Genomic DNA, 18,976 nt, shown 5'->3' on the forward strand with positions numbered 1-18,976 from the left:
GCTGAGAGCGCACAGCGTCGCTGCTTTCCTGGGCTCTCTGCGCCAAAACTTCTCTGCGAGACCTTCCAGACTTCCCCGGGTCTGTCTCCCCACAGATTCAGGGAGGGCAGCAGAGGGAAAGTTCTCCTTTCTCCATAGCTCTGAGGGGTGCGTGCTGCCAAAAGGGGGGCAATATGTGGAGCCAACGTGGGAGAACCGAGCTGAACGGTATAACGATTTGTTATGTTTGGTTCAGTACTTCAAAGGCGATTAGCTTTCATTAGGGGCCAAGTCAAGACACTCTAGATAATGCTTCTAGCAGCGGCTTCTAGATTTGCCACAAATGTGAAGTGGGTGGTCATGGCAACCTTCAGGCTGTTGAGGGAAGCATGAAGTGGCGCGAGGAGAAATGCAGGGTAAGGGTGGGTGGCCGCAGTTTTTGGCAGGTGAAAGAAACTGGAGAGCCGCTTCTGATAGGGCCCTGGGGCCAGCGAGGGACTGATATGAATGCCATCTAGCAGGGCCGGCTGGGTAAAATTCGGGTCTGCAGGGGTGCGGTGATGTTAGTAGTGACCTTCACTTCCCTGAGACTAGGTGCCTCCTTGATAAGCCGTTTTCATTTCATTTCAATTCATGTTTTTTCCTGACCCACCTCCGTCGACCTTAATATAAAGTTTCAGTCCCATCGCCAGCTCTTGACGCGTGTCCATCTCGAACACAGGGAGTTGGGGGCCCACAGCGAGGAGGCAGCCAGATAAGTGTTCCAGTGTGAAGCCAGCCAGATGGCTCTTAAATGTCTTGTGAAGGCGCTCGGCCAGAAACTCGTAGGAGAAGGTTCCTGCAGCGCGGCCTGGCCTGTGGTCACATTTCTGAACGTAGCCTCCCAAGAATTGTAGGGTGGGCTGAATAATCCTGCTTCCTGAGGGCGTGTATGTACCATGCATCCCCTGATTTCAAGGAAAAGCTCAGGAAATATGTGGTCCGAGGAGAAAGGAGCCTCAATAGGGTTTTTGTTGTTGTTATTTTGCAAGGATCTTGAAGTGAATGCCCACAAACTGCCCACACGATGAATAGCAGCATTCATTTCCCAGGGCAGGGAGGCCAGAGCTGGGCCTGCTGGGAGATCCTGCCTCCCTTCGGCCTCCGGCTCCCTTCAGCTCCACCGCCACTTCTCCCTGATGCGGGGCTGGGATGGCGGGAGCTGGAGGGGAGGAGCACATACCAGGCGCTTCTTCCCCTCATCCCTGCTCTGACACTGGCTCCTTTTGGCCTTGGGCCATTTGCTTGGCTGCTTCACCTCAGTTTCTCTATCTATAAAATGGGGATAATGGTGTTTACTTACTTACCTCATGAGTAATATGGGAATTAATTACTGTTTGTAAAGTGCTTTGAAGATGAAAAGTGTGAGGTGGCATCATCATTATTATTACGAAATATCCTCCACTGCTACCGACCAGGTTCTGCCGGATTCAAGAGAACATCTCAGTTCGAGTTCCAAGCGAGACCCTCACAGCCCCCTCAGGCACATACATGTGCACTTGTGTGCACAGACACGTGCACACGCGGCCCCAGTGGAATATCTATTTCACTTAGAAAGGAATCCTTCCTATTTATGGAGCGATGGTAGTTAGGGAATTTGGTGGTGAGAAGGGGAGAGTGGCGGGTGGCCCAGATGTAAAACGGGATCTGTTCTGTACATGATAAAGCACGAGTAGAGCCGCCATCTCCACTTCGACCCTGTGCTCGTGCTGTACAACAGAGATGTTAATGCTACTTTCTTATGGAGGATTTTTGGCTTTGCTCTTGTGGTACGAGAAACATAACACGTTGGTTATGCAAAATCTATCTGCTACTTTGACCGTCACTGAGATGAAGTGTCTCTGGCAAATTGCCTTTCCTCGGGGGCCATGGAAAACAGAGAACATTCTCAGAATTTCAAAGTCTCCTAAAATATATTAGATCATCCCTCTTCTCCAATGAGTGTAATCTGACTTTTTGGAATATTTAGAGGCATAAAATGAAGTTTTGTCAGATTGCCTTTTATTTGGGTTCTGGTGTTGTCCCTTGGCTGACTGTGGGAATTTTTCTCATTCTATATGTCTATATCTGGTTCAACAATGGTTTGTGCAGCAGTTTATGCTTGTTAATGGGGCTGAGTCATGTGGGGATGCCAGGGGCAAGATTATTGAAGAAAAAAGGGTCTAAACTGGGGGAAGAAATATTGCATTAGGGTTGAAATCTGACCACTACGGATGACCTCTTTAAAAGTTCTAAGTTCCTAAGGCAGCACATACAAAATATATGTAAATTTAATTTTACTGTGAAAGAAAAATAGGCAATATCCCAGATTCCAGAAGATACCATTTATGATTATGCTGTTTGTTTATATAATAATCCAGGTACCTCTTTTCCTAGTAGAGTAATTACACTTAGGAAGCCAGGAGGTAACTATGTGAATTACCCCACAGGGCAGGAACACCAGGTAGGGAACCAGCCAACTCAAATTATTTATGCAAATGGCGGGTACAAAGTCGTCCCATTTCACGGCAGATTGTGTTCCTGAAAGGGGGGTTGAAAATCCAAAAGCTGTAAGTCAAATGTGATTTTTGAAGAGAAACAATGGTGTGATGGGATATTATGTCTCTAGTTAAAGGTGTAATGGCCAATTTGGTTTCTTCATTACAAAAGTAATTCATGTTCATTATTTTATAAGTTAAATTAGAAAAAAAAAGAGATACTTTACATTTAAAGCATCCATAATTCTTCTGCCCAGAGGTAGCCACTGTTCATGTCTCAGTACCACTACTCTTCCAGAACTTAGATATATATAAAAAAATACTGAACACAAGTTTTATGCACGTATAACATTTCCCTACATCAACAAAATATATTTATTTTAGTGTGGTTAGGTAGGATTACAAATAAGGGTGCAACATATCATCATATGCTTATTGTCTCTCTCTCTCTCTCTATATATATATATACACATACACACACACACACATATATATATATATATATATATATATTTTTCTAATTTTAGTTTCCTATTCATGTTCCAAGCCCATATTTTTCAAGTGGGAAGTTCATTTTATTATTATTATCACTAATTTGTTAGATTTTTTTAAAGATTTTATTTATTTGTCAGAGAGACAGAGAGAGAGAGAGCACAAGCAGGGGGAGCGGCAGGCAGAGGGAGAAGCATGCTCCCCACTAAGCAGGGAGCCCGATGTGGGACTCGATCCCAGGACCCTGGGATCATGCCCTGAACCAAAGGCAGACGTTTAACTGACTGAGATACCCAGGCATCCCATATTTTGTTAGAAATTTTTTAAAAAATGAAAACATGAACATATTTTCCAAATAGTTTTTCAATTTGTCATTTTCACTTATAATTTTGTTTATAGCATTTCATTTTATTTTGACTTCAGAGAGAGAAACACTTAAATTTTGTATCATCACATCTATAAATCTTTCCCTTTATGATTTTGGCCTTGGTGTCATGCTTAGAAAACTTCCTATACTCTATAATTTGTAAATATTCACTAAGAGCGTAGCCTAGAAGTATGTGTGTGTTTAGTTCTCCTGAAATTATTTGTGTATATCATGTGGGGAGATTAGAGATATTTGGTTATTGTGGGTAGACAGAGTTCTAGGAATGTCTTTCTATTCTGGGTTTTTTTCCCCCCTCACTTCCATTTTTCTTTCTTTCTTCTTCTGAGTAGGCAAAAAGCAGAGTTAAATTATTTGGCTATCTGTGATATTTCTGGGGCTTTCTTGGACTTCCATTTCATTAGTGTTCGCTCCTTCCTTTTTATAACAATGATGGTATAAAAATTATATCTCTTTTTTAAAAGATTTTATTTATTTATTTGAGAGAGAGAAAGAGAGGGAGCATGTGCACATGGGCTGGGGGAGGGGCAGAGGGAAAGGGAGAGGAAGAGAGAATCTCAAGCAGACTCCCTGCTGAGTGAGGAGCGTCAGGTGGGGCTCTATCTCCTGACACTGAGACCATGACCTGAACAGAAACCAAGAGTCAGATGTTTAATCAAGTCAGCCACCCAGGTGCCCCCAAATTATATCTGTCTTAGGGCTACACAACCCATTCCTTATTCGTAGAGAATTTTCACCATCTGATCGCTCTGCGTGTTGTGTACCACATCAAATGCCTTCAAAGTCTCTTCTAACACCCAAACTTAAGACTTGATTTGAATCCTGAATCCGTAAAATAGAAACACTGCCTACCCTTGGCCATATCTAATGCTCAGTAGCCCCTCACAGACCACCATCTGTCCCCAACGCTGGATTCCAATCTTGGCCCCTACTTCCCAGCCATGAGATGTGGAGCTCCTTCATTTAATCCCTCTGAACCTCAGTTTCCTCATCTGTAAAATGGCATTAATAATAACCTTCCTTGGCTAGTTCACAACATTACTGTAAGGATCAAATGAGATCATGGTTGTAAAAGTGCTTAGTAAGCTGTAAAGCAATATACAAACATAAGATGTTATTATTTCCCTTTTATTTGACATTATAAAGGATTAAATGTGATGTGTGACTATAAAGTAATAAGAGTCATTTTTTTTAAAGTAAGATGCCAGACTATAAACACCCAAACTGCCATCCTTTCAGGAGGCCTCATAGGAAGCCTCAAATTAATTTCTATGCTGTTATCCATGCTCAGAAGGCGTTCTTAACTTCGTCTTTGGGATTGTCATGGACATTCTCCCTTGGTATGACATTTTCTGTCTCATTCCCCTACTTCACCCTTCCCCTCCACCCTCCTGTTTTCCTTGAACCTCCTACTTTAGAGGACCCGAAGGGAGATAGAAGCAATGAGAGAGAGATCTCAGGGAATGGGGATGAATGGAAGGTAGGACTAGGCTACATGACCAGACTGAACCTGGCTGCCAGAGTGAGTCTTCTGGGATTCATCTCAGGAAAAAGACATCTGACACACGTTATGTGCTGTTGTTACAGGTCTACCTTTAGGGTATCTGACTACTCTGTCAATAGGAATCATCAGGAAGGGAATCTTTCTCTCTGCTGAAGTCTGTCTGTTCGGTCTCATTAGGTAGCATCTGTAGAATTGCAGGGGCTGCACTGGACTAGAAGTAAATAAGCCTGAGTTCTGGTTCTGGCTCTGCAAAAACGGAGTGACTGAGTGATGCTGGACACTCAGTTTTAGTTTCCTCATTCTCAAAATAAGAACACTGAGGGTCCTTAAGGTCCCTTTCACCTTAAAAATATTAGGATTCTAGAAGTCAGCCTTCCTCATCATGGTTTTATGGAGGTGAAGACCATTTCCTACCTTTGCAAATTTGGGCAAGTTGCTTAACCTGTCTGAGTCTCAGTTTGCTCATCTTTAAAATGGGGAAAGTATCTACATCTTATTGGATGTATCAATGTAGTTTCTTCGCTTGTAATAACTATACCGCTGACGTAGTGGATATTGGTAATAGGAAATTTATGCATACATGGGGGCAGGGGATGTGTAGGATATCTCTATAATTTGCTCTCAATTTTGCTTTGCTACTCTAAAAACTATTCTCAAAAAAAAAAAGTCTTAAAAAAAAAAAAAAAAGCAGAGCTCGGAAATGATCTGTACCTCCATGGTGGTAAAAACCACAGTGAGGAAGGCCACTGAAATCCTAGCTCTATATGGACCCCTGTGTTAGTACAGAAAGTCTTAATTGTTATTTTAAAAATTATTTCATTTCTGTTCAAGGATGTAAAAAGCTGAAAAAATAACATTGTCTCTATTTGTTATAGAAAACCCCAAAGAATCTACAAAATAACTCCTAGAATTAGTGAGTTCAACAAAGGTTGCAGAATACCCAATCAAAATAAAAAAGTTAATTGTATTTCTGTATTCTGTCAAGGAGGAATTGAACTTCAAAATAAAAAGTATATATAGCATTTACAATTGCTGCAAAAAAACCCAGTTAGATATAAATATATCAAAATATGTACGGAATCTGTATGTTAAAACTTCAAAACAATGATGAAATTAATCAATGAAACTCTGCATTAATGGAGGGATAGTTCATCTAAAGGGTTGGAAGACATATTGTTAAGATGCCAGTTCTTCCCAGTACAATCTATAGATTCAAAATCCTAGAAATTTTTTTTTAGATACCAAAATCTGATACACACATATGGGAAGACAAAGGACTCAGATTAACTAAAACAACTTTGAAGAAGATGAACGAAGTTGAAGGAATCCCATAACCCAATTTCAAAACTTACTTTAGCATGAGTGACTAAGACAGTGGGGGCATAGACACCTGGACCAGTAGAACAGACAGAGGGCCAGGAAATAACTGACCTACATAGATGTGGTCAACTTGTTTTACAAAGGCGCAAAGGCAATTCAATGCAGAAAGGAGAGTCTTTCAACAAACGGTGCTGGAACATTTAGACATTCATGTGCGGCAAAAAGAACCTCAATCTATAACTTACATAGCACAGAAACACTCAACTACATTACTCAAACGTATCATAGATTTAAATGTAAAACTATAAAACTTCTAGGAAAAAAAATAGAAGAAAATCTGTGTGACCTTGGGCTGGACACAGTTTTTAGATATAACACCAAGAGCACAATTCACCAAAAAAAAATGTTAGTAAACTGAACTTAATCAAAATTTAAAACTTTTGCACTATGAAAGACACTGTGGGGAATGAAAAGACAAGCCACACACGGGGAGAAATTATTTGCAAGTAACATTTCTAACGAGGACTTGTAGCCACAATATATAAAGAACTCTTAAAACTCAACAATAAGAAAAAATTCCAGTTAAAGAATGGTCAAAGATCTGAACAGACACAACACTAAAGAAGATGTACAAATGGCAAATAAGCTTATGAAAAGATGCCAAATACCATTGGGAAATGCAAAATCAAACCAATGACTCACCACTACACATCTATTGGAATGGTTAAAATCTAAATAACTGGCAATATCAAATGCTGAGGAAGAGTGCAGAGCAACAGGGACTCTCATTCATTGCTGGTGGGAATGCAAAATAGAGCACCACTTTGGAAGGCAGTTAGAAGTTAAACATAGACTTACCATCTGACTCAATAGTAACTCTCCTAGGCATTTTCTAACTGATCTGAAGACTATGTCCACACAACACTTCCATGCAAACGTTTATAGCAGCTTTATTCATAACTGTCAAAAACTAGAGGTCCTGCAATAGGTGAGTGGAGGAACTGTGGTATATCCATACAATGGAATACTACTCAGCAATAAAAAAGAATAAAGCTATTATTCTACACACCAACATGAGTGAATCGTAAATGTATTTTACAGGTGAAAGAAACCAGACCATAAAGGCTATATACCATGTAATTCAATTCATACGATATTCCGGAAACGGCCAAAATTATAGGGATGTATTTAGATCAGTGGTTGCAAAGAAGAGAAAAGTATTCTACTAGGGGAAGCACTGGAAATTTTTTAGGGTGATCAAACTAATCTCTGTGGTACTGTGGTGGTGTATACATGATTCTACACATCTGTCAAAACCCAGAGAACTTTGCAATAATAGTGAACCTTCACGTATGCAACTTATAAAAAATTAAGGGGCCAAAAGATCTCAGAATAGAATGTAGATGCTGACACAAGAATGTATTTGTACTACAAATACATGACATAACCTCACTGAAGAAGACGGAGAGACAAAGGTCTTGACCTAAGTATCTTTGGAAAATGGTGTTTTCACAGGAAACTGTAAGTCAAAAGATAAAGGGAACTGAACATAAACACTGCATTCTAGTTGGTAAAGTTGTTTCTCATAGGATTTGTTTTAACAATTCTGAAACTGCCATCTCTGTTTACTGGAACTGAATAAATAAATAAATGGATAGCAGATAGTGAAAACTAGGTTTCTTATGGTTGGAGAGGAAGGTGACAGATAAGCAAGGAGGGAAAGCTAGAATGAACCATGTGGTAATGGATTAGAATTGGAGACATTAATATGTACTCAAACGGTTAGTTCAATATAGATACAGACGAACAGATCCAGGAATAATTACAGATCTGTGTACGCACATGGATTAGTACACACACACATTTCCTGGCTCTGTCGGCTAAAAAGGACTGGAAGCAATGACACCACAGTAGTAACGAACATACCTACTGCCCAGATCTTGGTTTCTGATATTCTCCAATAAAAGAACCTGGGATCCCAGGAGAAATGGCTAATTGTAGGGCTTAGACAGGAAATACACAAGATGAACCTGGGACATCTTTTAGTGCCAGGAAGTAAGAAAGTGCTCAAAAAACCAAAAGATGGAGGCATGTCAGAGAGACATAGGAGCCAACCTGAAAGAGCACTCACTAGCCAAAACTGCAACACTGGGAACAAAAAAGTAAATAACGTGGTGTGGGTTATAGCTCCAAGTTCAAACAAATAGCCTCGAATCCATACTGATAGGAATAAATGACCAAACAAGGAAATAAATGAAGAAAAGACAAATCTGTCATACAGAAATATTCCCAGTAATTTACGTAGCTTCCTGTCCCTCCAGGTGGTGGAGCTCAACTCCAACCCCTTGAGTGCGCTGAGCTTAGTGACTTGTTTCCAAAGAGAAGAATAAGAAAAGAAGGGAAAAGTCACTTTCCAGGGAAGAAAACTGGCCAATACTACTTCAACCAGGTGATCAAAGTTAGCGTTATCAGTGATAAGTTGTGTTGACAGCAGGCACTCCTGATATGAGGTGTGATGAAAATGGGACTTCACCTCCACACCCTTCCTCCCCAGACCCACAGTCTTAGCCTGACCATGGGGGAAAAAAACAAGTCAGACAGATCCAAGTTTGGGGGGGCATTCTACAAAATGCCTGACCAGTACTCCTTCGATGCCAAGGTCATGGAAAACAAGGTCTGAGAAACTGTCGCAGTCAAGAGGAGAACAAGGAGACACTGCAGCTAGATGTAAAATGCTATCTTGGATGGAATCCTGGTACAGAGAAAGGACATGAGGGAAAAATTAGCGACATCTGCGTAAAGTGTGGAATTTGGTTAATAGTGGTGTGTTGATGCTGTTTGAGCAGTTGCAGTGAAGGTACCGTAGCCGTGTCTTGTGACCGCTAGAGGAAATGGGGGCAGAGTGTGTGGGAATTCTCCGTACCATCTTTGCAACTTTTCTGTAAACTAGTCTAAAATAAAACATTTATTTAAATTTAAAAACATAATGAAGAAACATATTAATCGCATTGGATATATTATAAAAAAAACATGTAAAGAGTGATCTTCATTTCATATAACTAATAGGTGAGTGTGTGGCAGAGGAAACCAGATGTGTGTGTGTGTGTGTGTTCAGAGATGTCACTTTTATTTCTCCTTTCTGCTTGTCTGTGTTTTTTAAACGCTGTACTTTACAACAAACAGGTACACTTAAATAATTTAAAAAGCTGTACTCAAATCAATCAGCAGGAGACCATGATACCGAACAGAGGGAAGAGGTGAGATGGGCTCCCCCTGAGAGAACAGACGCTGTGTTTGTAGACAAGCATCTTTAGTCTGACTCAGGAGACAATAATTTTTTTAGACACTAATCCCTGAGTCTCCATGACCGTCATTTCTGAGTCACAGTAAAGAATGGTTCCATCTTTCATTTTCCTACCTTAAGAAAATCGAGACGAAGTGACTCAAGCAAGGCCGCGTGGTTGGTTAGCGTGCTAAGCCACCCACATGTGTTTTATTTGTACTATACGGTGTTTCAAAACCATTTGAATACGAATGCCTTTAGATGATGCCTCTTCTCTCTGTTCTGACTATAGGAAGCTCAGTTCACAGGATGTTTCTTTAGTTGCCTGGCCCCTGGAGGAGTTCATTTGTGACCCTTGATGTAGGTAAAGCAGCAGAAACGAAGAACTGTGTATAGGATTCGGGGTCCTGAGATTAAATGAGGAAAGAGCAACTTTTTTTTTAATTCAAGAAGGGAATAAAAGGGAAGCTCTTATCCTTGCGGGTTAAAAATCCAGCAGGCTGTGTGCACGCCACCCCCACGGTGAGCGGAGCACCCGGATGTGGTTTTGAGGAACATCTCAATTCAAACCTCCATTCAGTCATCATCATCATCATGACCTCATAATATTTATTGAACATTTACTACGTGTCAGACTCGATGTTGACTCATTTGTTCCTTCTACTGGCCCCAACAAGAAGTTCTAATGCCATCCCCATTTTACAGATGAGAAATTGGAGACTTGGAGAAATTAAGCGATTTGCCCAAGATCATCATTCGGATCAGGGATCTGAATCCAGCCAGTCTAACTCCAGCTCCCCTTCTTCACCACCAAACCATAAGACTTTTCACAAAGCTCTCCTTCTTCTCTTCGTCCATGGACAACAAAATATTCGGTTCCATCTCAGTAGTATGGAACCCTTTCCGAGGTGCAGTACATTTGTAAAGATATTGGAGTTAATGATTTTGTTTCACTTAGAAATAATTACTATTTTAATCTATGCAACTCTGATTATTCTGTATCGATAAATTATTACATATATTATTACTAATAATTTCTTCATTTCTTTACTTAGGTGAAAGTAACTGTATTTTGACCTCTCATTTTTACTCTGTTTTAAATTTTGCTTTTCAAATTACGTTATTTTCTTGACTGTTTTCAATAAATGCAATATTTTAATATCTGTCATGCATACGTTTTCGTATAATGGTTTATGATAGAGGTCAGTGTTTAGAATTTCGTATCTTCATAGTTGTCTCTTCTGTCTTCAGAACTGATGCAGATATTTTTAAGCTGTTAGGAATCTGGCAACACTTTGGTTATTTGGATACTAATTATATTAAAATCTATTAGCTAATCTTCCTATTTAATCTCTCCTGCAATGGGCAGCAGAACGAAATGGATTTCCAAAGAGGACATATTGGAGCCCAGATGGTTTTTTTGGTCTCTCTCAGGGAAGTCAAGCGCTTAGGGAAAACTAGAGAATTATAGTATTTGAAAGGGGGAAAAGGGAGTTGTGTCCAAGAAAACAGTGTCAAAGCTGTTGAATTTGGGGCCTAAGGCAACAAGTCTGCAAAAGGTTCCCTGGGTCAAAGTCAAGGCCAAGAATTTTGCTGATGGCTGTATTTATATCACCTTTTGAATGTGCAGGATAGAAGTTGCTACCAAAAATATACCTTTGCTTCTCAAGTTATCAAAAAATGAAGAATTTCCCTCTCCTCAGTAAACACATCCTCCATGAATGAGCCGAACATATTCCACAACTTCTAATAACTCTCAGATCTGCATCTCCAGGTGAGGGCTCTCTCCTGAAACCCAAACCTGTGTTCCATTGTTCACCGTATCCTTCATTTGGGTGCTTGACTGGAACCTCAAATTCCTTCAACACTAAGCTTGTCATCACCATCCCCTCCCCCCACCCATATGTTGATAACAACCAGAATAACAACCACAACTCAATTCCACCTCATATATTTCCCATTTAAGGCCAACCAAATTAGTCCTCTCCTTCAGTCTACAAATGTAGCCAATTACCGATTCACAAAGATTCTATTTCCTCAGTATCTCTCACATCTGTCTCTGTCTCTTACTCACAGGGCCATCTTGTGTACCCGTCCTCCTTCCTCCACTATGGACACCTTGACAACAGACAGTGTCTAATCCAGAGCTGAAACAGCTAATGGGCCCCTAATGTCCATCACCCAGACAGTGCCCAACAAAATGTCTGTTTGTTGCTGGAAAGAAGGAGATATTAATGAACTGCTACAGAGTTGATATTATGGAAAATGTGCTTGTTTTTGGTCATTGGAACCCAAAGTGGAGCGATTTTGTTTTCTTTTGTTGTGACCTTCCCATCTAAAGCTTTAAAAGACTTTTGGAACATTTCTTGGATTTACCTGAAAGAATTTTCCCTAAACTTGTGATGATGTGAAAATTAAAGTTCAAGCATGCGCATTTATTTTTAAGCCACTTTAATCATCTATGCTCCTGGGAGAGGCAATCTGTAGCTATCTCTCCTGACTCCAGGCTTGGGCCTTTAGGTGTGGTGTTTCTCTAACGGCCTTCTTCAACCAGTTCGGAGATGGAATTAAACCCTAATTTCTGTAAAGTATCCATTGTATAAATTGAATCAGCTTCTCTTCTGTGCACCTTCCAGAATGGCACTAGCTTTCTGCCATCCTTGGGAGGACTGAGAAAATAGTCACTCAAATCATTTTCTGTTTTGTGGTTCACAGGAAGAACCCTGGTGGAGAAAACTTGAGTGTCTCAAAAGAAGCCTGAGGAAAAGTTTCTCATTAGAGACCCTCATAGATGGAGAGTCTCTAAATAATAGGTCAGTCTCAACTTTCCCTTCCCAGCTCATTCATTCACTGCCCCTGCCCCTAGGAGCCAGAAAACCCCACTAAACAGTGGATCCAATGCCAAAAAAATACTCTTGCACTTTATCTTCTAAGTCCTTTTTAAACATGCTCCCAATATTTAGCCTTAAGACTGGAAATTTAGGGAAAAAACGCAACCTTTGCTTCATTTTGAAACTCTCTTTGCGAGGAACGAGGCTGACATGAAAGGAATGGGCATCAGGGAAAGCTATGTTTTCTTTTCCTTCTCTTTGGGGAGGAATGGTTAGGGGCTGTGATGGCAGACATGAAAGTAAGCCCAGGCCTTTACAACTGGCAACCTTTGAAAGGCCTTTCCTTGACCCCTGTTCCCTAGGAAGAGGCAGGCTGCTAACAGGAATACCACAAGGTTCCACTGATGAAATGTCTCTCCAACCAAACCATGTATGATGACAACTAACGGGTGGAAAAATTTCCCCCAAATCAGGACTGGCTATCCGCCCTCCAGATTACTTCACTGCATGCCAGAGGTTATCTGTGAGGACCTAGGAAAGGAAGTGTATTTGCAAACATCACTGGGCTTGTATACAACATCTTAAGGTGTTTGATCCTTTTATGAACTGTTGACAGCTTTTTTGCCATTGAAGTCTATGTGAGAGTTGCCAGCCAAGCAAAAGGAGGAAGCGGGGCCACAGTGCTTGACCAAAGAACCCCCGAGAGCTGGTTAGATCACAAGATGTGAGACAACCAGAGAGAGGGAATAACTCAGAATTCCAAGAAAAGCTTAGGCATCTGTATTAGGAGTTTCAGCAAGACCTATTCTGGCCACCCAAATGCATCCCTTTTCACTGCTAGGATCATATGCATTCATTCAAGGATCCGTGCAAATGGTAATTCCCAGAGCACCCAGAGAAGTATGTAGTGGCTGAGGGTTATTAATAATCACCCCAGTACGCAAAATCAGTAAATCAATCCATCCATCACCAAGCAAACTCATTTAAGTTTCTTAATGCCATGACAATTGCTTAATTGGGATAGTAACTCTGCTTAATTGGGATGTATTTACCACCGCTTTGGCTAGGGTATCTTTCCCCAGCCCCTGGTGAGTCTGTCTGTCTGTCTGCACTTCATAAGGTTCTCCTACTCCTTCCCATGTGGGGAAGTGTTCTGGAGGCCCTTAGCTTAAAAATGCATGTGTCCTATTCCTGCTCAGTACTGACTCCAGTATATACGAGGTACTTATAAGCCAATATTAATACAAAGTTACCCTCATTTGTATGGACAAAAGAATCTTTACCCATACCTTCTCAGCCATCATTCCTACTCTTAATCTTGGTTTCTATCCCCTCCTCATTGCTCCCTTTATATATATAATCTTTCCAACACAGGCTTTGCATTTCTCCTGCAGCTCAGCTCACAGCTTATAACACACAGCTCTTCCCCACACCTCTCTCCTTCGCCCTCTCCAAAAACCGACCTTGTGCCATCGTGGTTATCTGGGTTGTGTTCCCATCAGTGATCCATTTTGTTTGAGTGGCCACAGACATTGATGTAAATACCCAGCTCCTTTTCACCGGTGTCTCCTGGTCACTATCTCCATCACCCAGTGCCCCTCTACCAGCCAGGCCACAGCATGGCAAGATGACTCCATTTGTGCTATAAAGTCCTACAGTCTTAGGAGGATCCATAGCTTTCAAATCATATTGTAATAGTCATACTGACATTACAGACAGCCAAACAACAGCACAGAGTAAATAAATGACTTTTCTGGAGGCTCCAGTCCATCAGACATTCACAATCTGGGGAAGGGGACCACGAGTCCTACATTTCCAAGTGTGTGTTGCAACCACCTAACCACACTCAACAACCATAGGGTTTCTTAGAAAAGCCTGATTTCCTTCCAAAACAATCTGCTTAAAAAAAAAAAAAAAAAAAACCCAAAACAACTTAATTATTTCTTTTGCTTCATTCAATGGGCCTCAAATTATGTTTGTTTTTTTTTTTAATAAGTTTGACTCATTTTCATATTAAATTGCTTGATCATTTCTTTCAAGTTAGTAAGGAGTTTCTGTGCTTTGAAGTGCAGTTTTTGGTTTTTTGTTCCCCTTCAGGGTATGACAAACTATTACATTGTCTTGAGAACTGAGGACAAACTGGATCAGAGAGGGAGAACAAGTGGAGCTCCGAAACATGATTTCTAAATAACAATTCCCATGTGAGTGCTCCTACAACATTTCCCTTTTACTCATGTTTTTGTGTTGGTGTTTTTGTTGTGGTCTAGACTGGGACAAAAAAATGAAATAGTAGATCCAGATGTGAAATATATCTTTTGAAATTGATGTAGGCACACACACACACACACACACACACACACACAGTCAAAGGGCAATAGAGCCTAAATGTTTCTTTAAAGACCCCCAGATAAGACAAGAAGTAGTGAAGGGACCTCATCTTTATGGATCTCACAAACAGCTTTTTTTTTTTTAAAGTACATCTTCTCTATTACACAAGCGATGACATTGACAGATTTTTAGTTTTAAATTACTTCGTTGTAGATCTTAATTTCTATGGTTTGAGAGAGAGTGTGTTATGGGGAGAGAGGCAACAACTTTAGGGGCAACAGATCTGAGCTCACGCCTGACATTAAGCTGTTGACCTCAACAAGTAATTTTTCTCCTGAATTTCAATTTCTCCCGAAAGCAGAAACAACAAGACCTACTTTATAGGGTAACCAAGTATTAAATGAGATTACGTACATAGCATAGAATGCTGGACCCATCTAGGCCCAGAGCTCATAAGCAAAGGAGCTCCTCCAGCCCACCCCATTCCTAGAGAGCACTCACAAGGTTGTGGCCACTGTCTCTGGTCAAGTGCACAATGGTGCCCCCTGCTGCCAAGGCAGCTGACCCAAAGGCAGGAAGTTTTGCAACTTCAGATTTAGCAGGTCTTACTACTGAACATCTCATCAACAATACAGTCTATATCATTATTTAATACTCTGTACTCCATGCATATCGAATTTACCAAAGTGTCAACTGGATGATTAGATCTAGTCGGCCGAGGTGGACTATCCGTGTATAGTCTCCTAGTAGGCCATAAACCCCATGGGGCAGGCACCATATGTGTTCTTCTCAACTACTCCATCTCCAGAACTCAGCACAATCCCCCAGCCATGGTAGAGACTCAGTAAATACTTTGTGGAATGACTGAATTAATGAGGCCAGTCCTAACCTAAGAAGAAGTCATGACTTGATCTTTTAAAGGTTTTCCCTATGAAAAAATGAAAAATTATCTGGAAAATTCATTCCCTTATATTTTAGTAGGATCAGAGAAAGAGATTGTTAATGAATTTGCTACCCTGAATATTGCTGTTGTTTTTTCCCCCACCCAGTATCATTGAGTAGACCAGGGTTTCTAACTTCACTTTGAGGCAAGCTATGAATTATAACCTCTTTGGTTTTTATCTTCTTTCCAAACCCAATCAATACTATCTTACTTTTTGATTTGTATTCACTAGAGACAAGAATAGTAGAAGTAGCTGTCAGATGAAACGAATTCTAAAATGGTCATCATCAGAGGCCATTTATTGAAATCCTCGTGAAGGGATCAGTACTGAGGAACACTAGTGGTTCTTGGGTTTCCGAGTGGCTGGAGGCTTTTCAGTCCTGAACAAGAGAACCATGTCAGAGGGCATTGGCAAGAACTGATATTTTTAAAACATTCCCTACTGTACCATCAGCCAGGATGGGTGTAACTGAGTCAGAGGCCAGAAGAGCCAGAGGAAAAGGAAGGAAGCAGGGTGTGTTAGCCACATGACTAAAGTGATAGGGCATATGTTCTTAAGCAGGAAAAGACGTGTAGGCTGGACGAAAATGTAAACACTGGTGGCGTTTGGAGCATTCAGGAGGGCTGGGGATAAAAAGCTCTGTGCGTCTGGTGAGAAGGAAGGGTGGCTTTGATGTGGAACAGATTTTCAACTGTCGCAGAGTTGCCATCTCTTGTGGTTGCCAGAGAATATTTAAAGGAAAACGAAGAGGGTGTTCTTTGCTTAGGGGTGGCTCGTAAGGGGAAGAATCCTGAGTGTTTTCAGGTTGAGGAGAAGACACCATTAAGAATCTAATGGACATGACACGTCTGGTCAGTAGCCACCAAATGCTGCCAGGCTGTTTTGGCAACTACTGGACCTCTAGTTGGATGGCTGGCAACTTCTGTGGTGGTGGAAACAGCTGAGGAGTCTGGCTGAACCGGGTTGCTGGGTGGGCTTCCTTAACCAGTGTGTTGTTCTCCCTCTGGGTCTCATATGGGGTCTTCACAGCCCCAAAGGAAGGGCAGGTAGTCTCCTAGAGCAGACCATCCCTGGGAGGAATGAGGAAAGAAGCACAACCTTGCAGCTAGAAAGCTAGGAAGCTTCTGTAGGAAGTTCTTTCTGGAGCTCGCTTCACAACCGCGTGAGCAGCGCCATACGCAGGCTGTGCGCATGTGTCAAGAGCCCAGCACTAGGATTGGGGGGGGGGTGGATTTTATTGCAGCTCACTTACTAACTATCTTTGTAACCTTAGGCAGATCATTAGATCTTTCTGTACCTCAGTTTCCACATGGAGGATAGAACTAGATCATTACTATGGGCTCTTAGGTTTCAAACCTCCACGATTCCATGGTTCATAGCAAGGTCATAGGCTAACTTCTGCTCTTGCTTCCCTGTGTAATTTTGGGCAAGTTTTTACTCCAGCTAGAGTCTCCGTTTCCCCATCTGTAAAACTGAGTTAATCATACTAATTTTACAGTATTTTGAAAACTTACAGTTGAAGGCTATGATGCAAATATTAAGTACCATCAAAGCAAAGCCTTCAAGGCAATTACAATTATTTAACATTTTCACATCTTGTTTGCTATTGAAAATGAGTCCCTGGTCATTCTCACTTGAGTAAACATTATTTGTTTGTAACTTGCTACAATTTTGACCTGCTCACTCAAATCCATTCTGGTCAGTTTAAGTTGGTTTGCTTGTCCCCTTTACTTCCTCTTCTAAACGCTTCTGTCCTGATGTCCATCGGCTGTAGAGAAGCTCGTGGAGCCATGCTTTGAATCAGGACCTGGTATTCCAGATACTGGGCTTCTAGATCTGGCTCTGCCATTATAAACCTGTGTGTCCCCGAGTGAGTCATGTCATTTCTTTGAGCCTAGTGTACTGGTCTCCAAAAGACAAGGAGATTAGGCCAGATCACTTCAACAGTACCTCCCAGCACCAGTGTATAACTTTAGAAAATGCTCAAGGCAATGGAGAAAAGGATGAAGCACAAATCATATCTATGGAGTCCTCAATCCTATAAACCCACCAGAATTGAATTTCTACAATAACCAAAATCATGGTGCTTAGCGTAACTTACGCTACAATCGTTTGTGGCAGTGTTAAAGCCTTAATTCCGGAAATATTATTAGTACACTACAGTGATAATTATATTTGTGTGATTCAAATTCCAGCTATGAGGCTACACACTGCTCTTACTGTGGAAATGCTATGAGAAGGAAAAAAGGAATGGAAGTCTTGGGATTTATACATGTCATCTCGAAGTCTGGATACAGGGTTACTTGTATTTAAAGCAAGTACGTTGTACCTAAAACGGAAAACAACCTTGTTTATCTTTGAATGTCTGTGGTGGAGAGTAGCTTCAGTTGGTTTGTGCTCCCAGGAGCCATCTCCCCCCATCTGTAGGGTGGTTTGTGCTCCCAGCCACTCACTGGCTTTTGTGTCTTTCACAAGTTCTGCCATGTGCCAAACACTGGCTTGGAGGTTTCCTTTGGGTTTTCTAGAGTTGTTCTTCCTAGTGAGGCAGAAAGATCTCTCTTGCCAGTTTACATTTTTAGCTATTGATTGGAGTCCTTGTATGTGGTTTTCTTCTCTTAGACGAAGTGTCCCTATATATTCTCTATATTTGCTGGAAGTGTTGAACTACTTCCTCAAAACACGTATTGCCAGTTTCCCTGCAACAGGCAGCCAAGGCTGCTCCGGGCCTTTTCTGGGCCTTCACATAGAATACCCGGCTCAGCAGTCTCCCCGGGATTGGTCATAAAATCTCCATGATACCCAATCAGAGATTTCAGAGGCGTCTCCAGGTAGCCCCTCCCTCCTCTCCTGCTTGTATTGGCAGGGAAAGGTCCTATTACCTCTTCATCTGGTGTCGAATCCTACATGACAAAACACACCCCCTTCCTGAATTTCATTCTAGGGTTCTATCCAGTGACTCGGTAATTTGTTTGATGCTTTTGTCTTCTTTGATTTTCTCTTTTGGAGAATCGGGATGCTGAGGAAGGTCTCAGATGTTCTTGTGAGAGAAGAGATTTCTTTAGTTCATGACCAAAAGTACCCATCACCTAAAAGTCGGTGCTCAGGGTTGAAATCGCAGTGTTTTACAGCACCGATGAAGTCTGGCATTCGATCGCACCACCTCAAGAGTACAAGTTCCGAAGACACGGTGAATTATTAAATTGTTGGTATCATAAAAACTATTTTTACCAAATTTAACAGAATTGGAATATAGAACATTGGCAGTTGGAGGAAAATGGACGATTGCATTGCTTAGGACTTTTTTGGTTGTAAGTGGCAGGGATTCCATGCTTAGAGAACTTAAGCAAAAAAGTGGTCATTATGGACTCCCAGAACCAAATCACAGGAAGGTTAC

The sequence above is a fragment of the Ursus arctos genome, unplaced genomic scaffold, assembly GCF_023065955.2.
Source record: "Ursus arctos isolate Adak ecotype North America unplaced genomic scaffold, UrsArc2.0 scaffold_11, whole genome shotgun sequence".
NCBI classification, from domain to species: Eukaryota; Metazoa; Chordata; class Mammalia; order Carnivora; family Ursidae; genus Ursus; species Ursus arctos.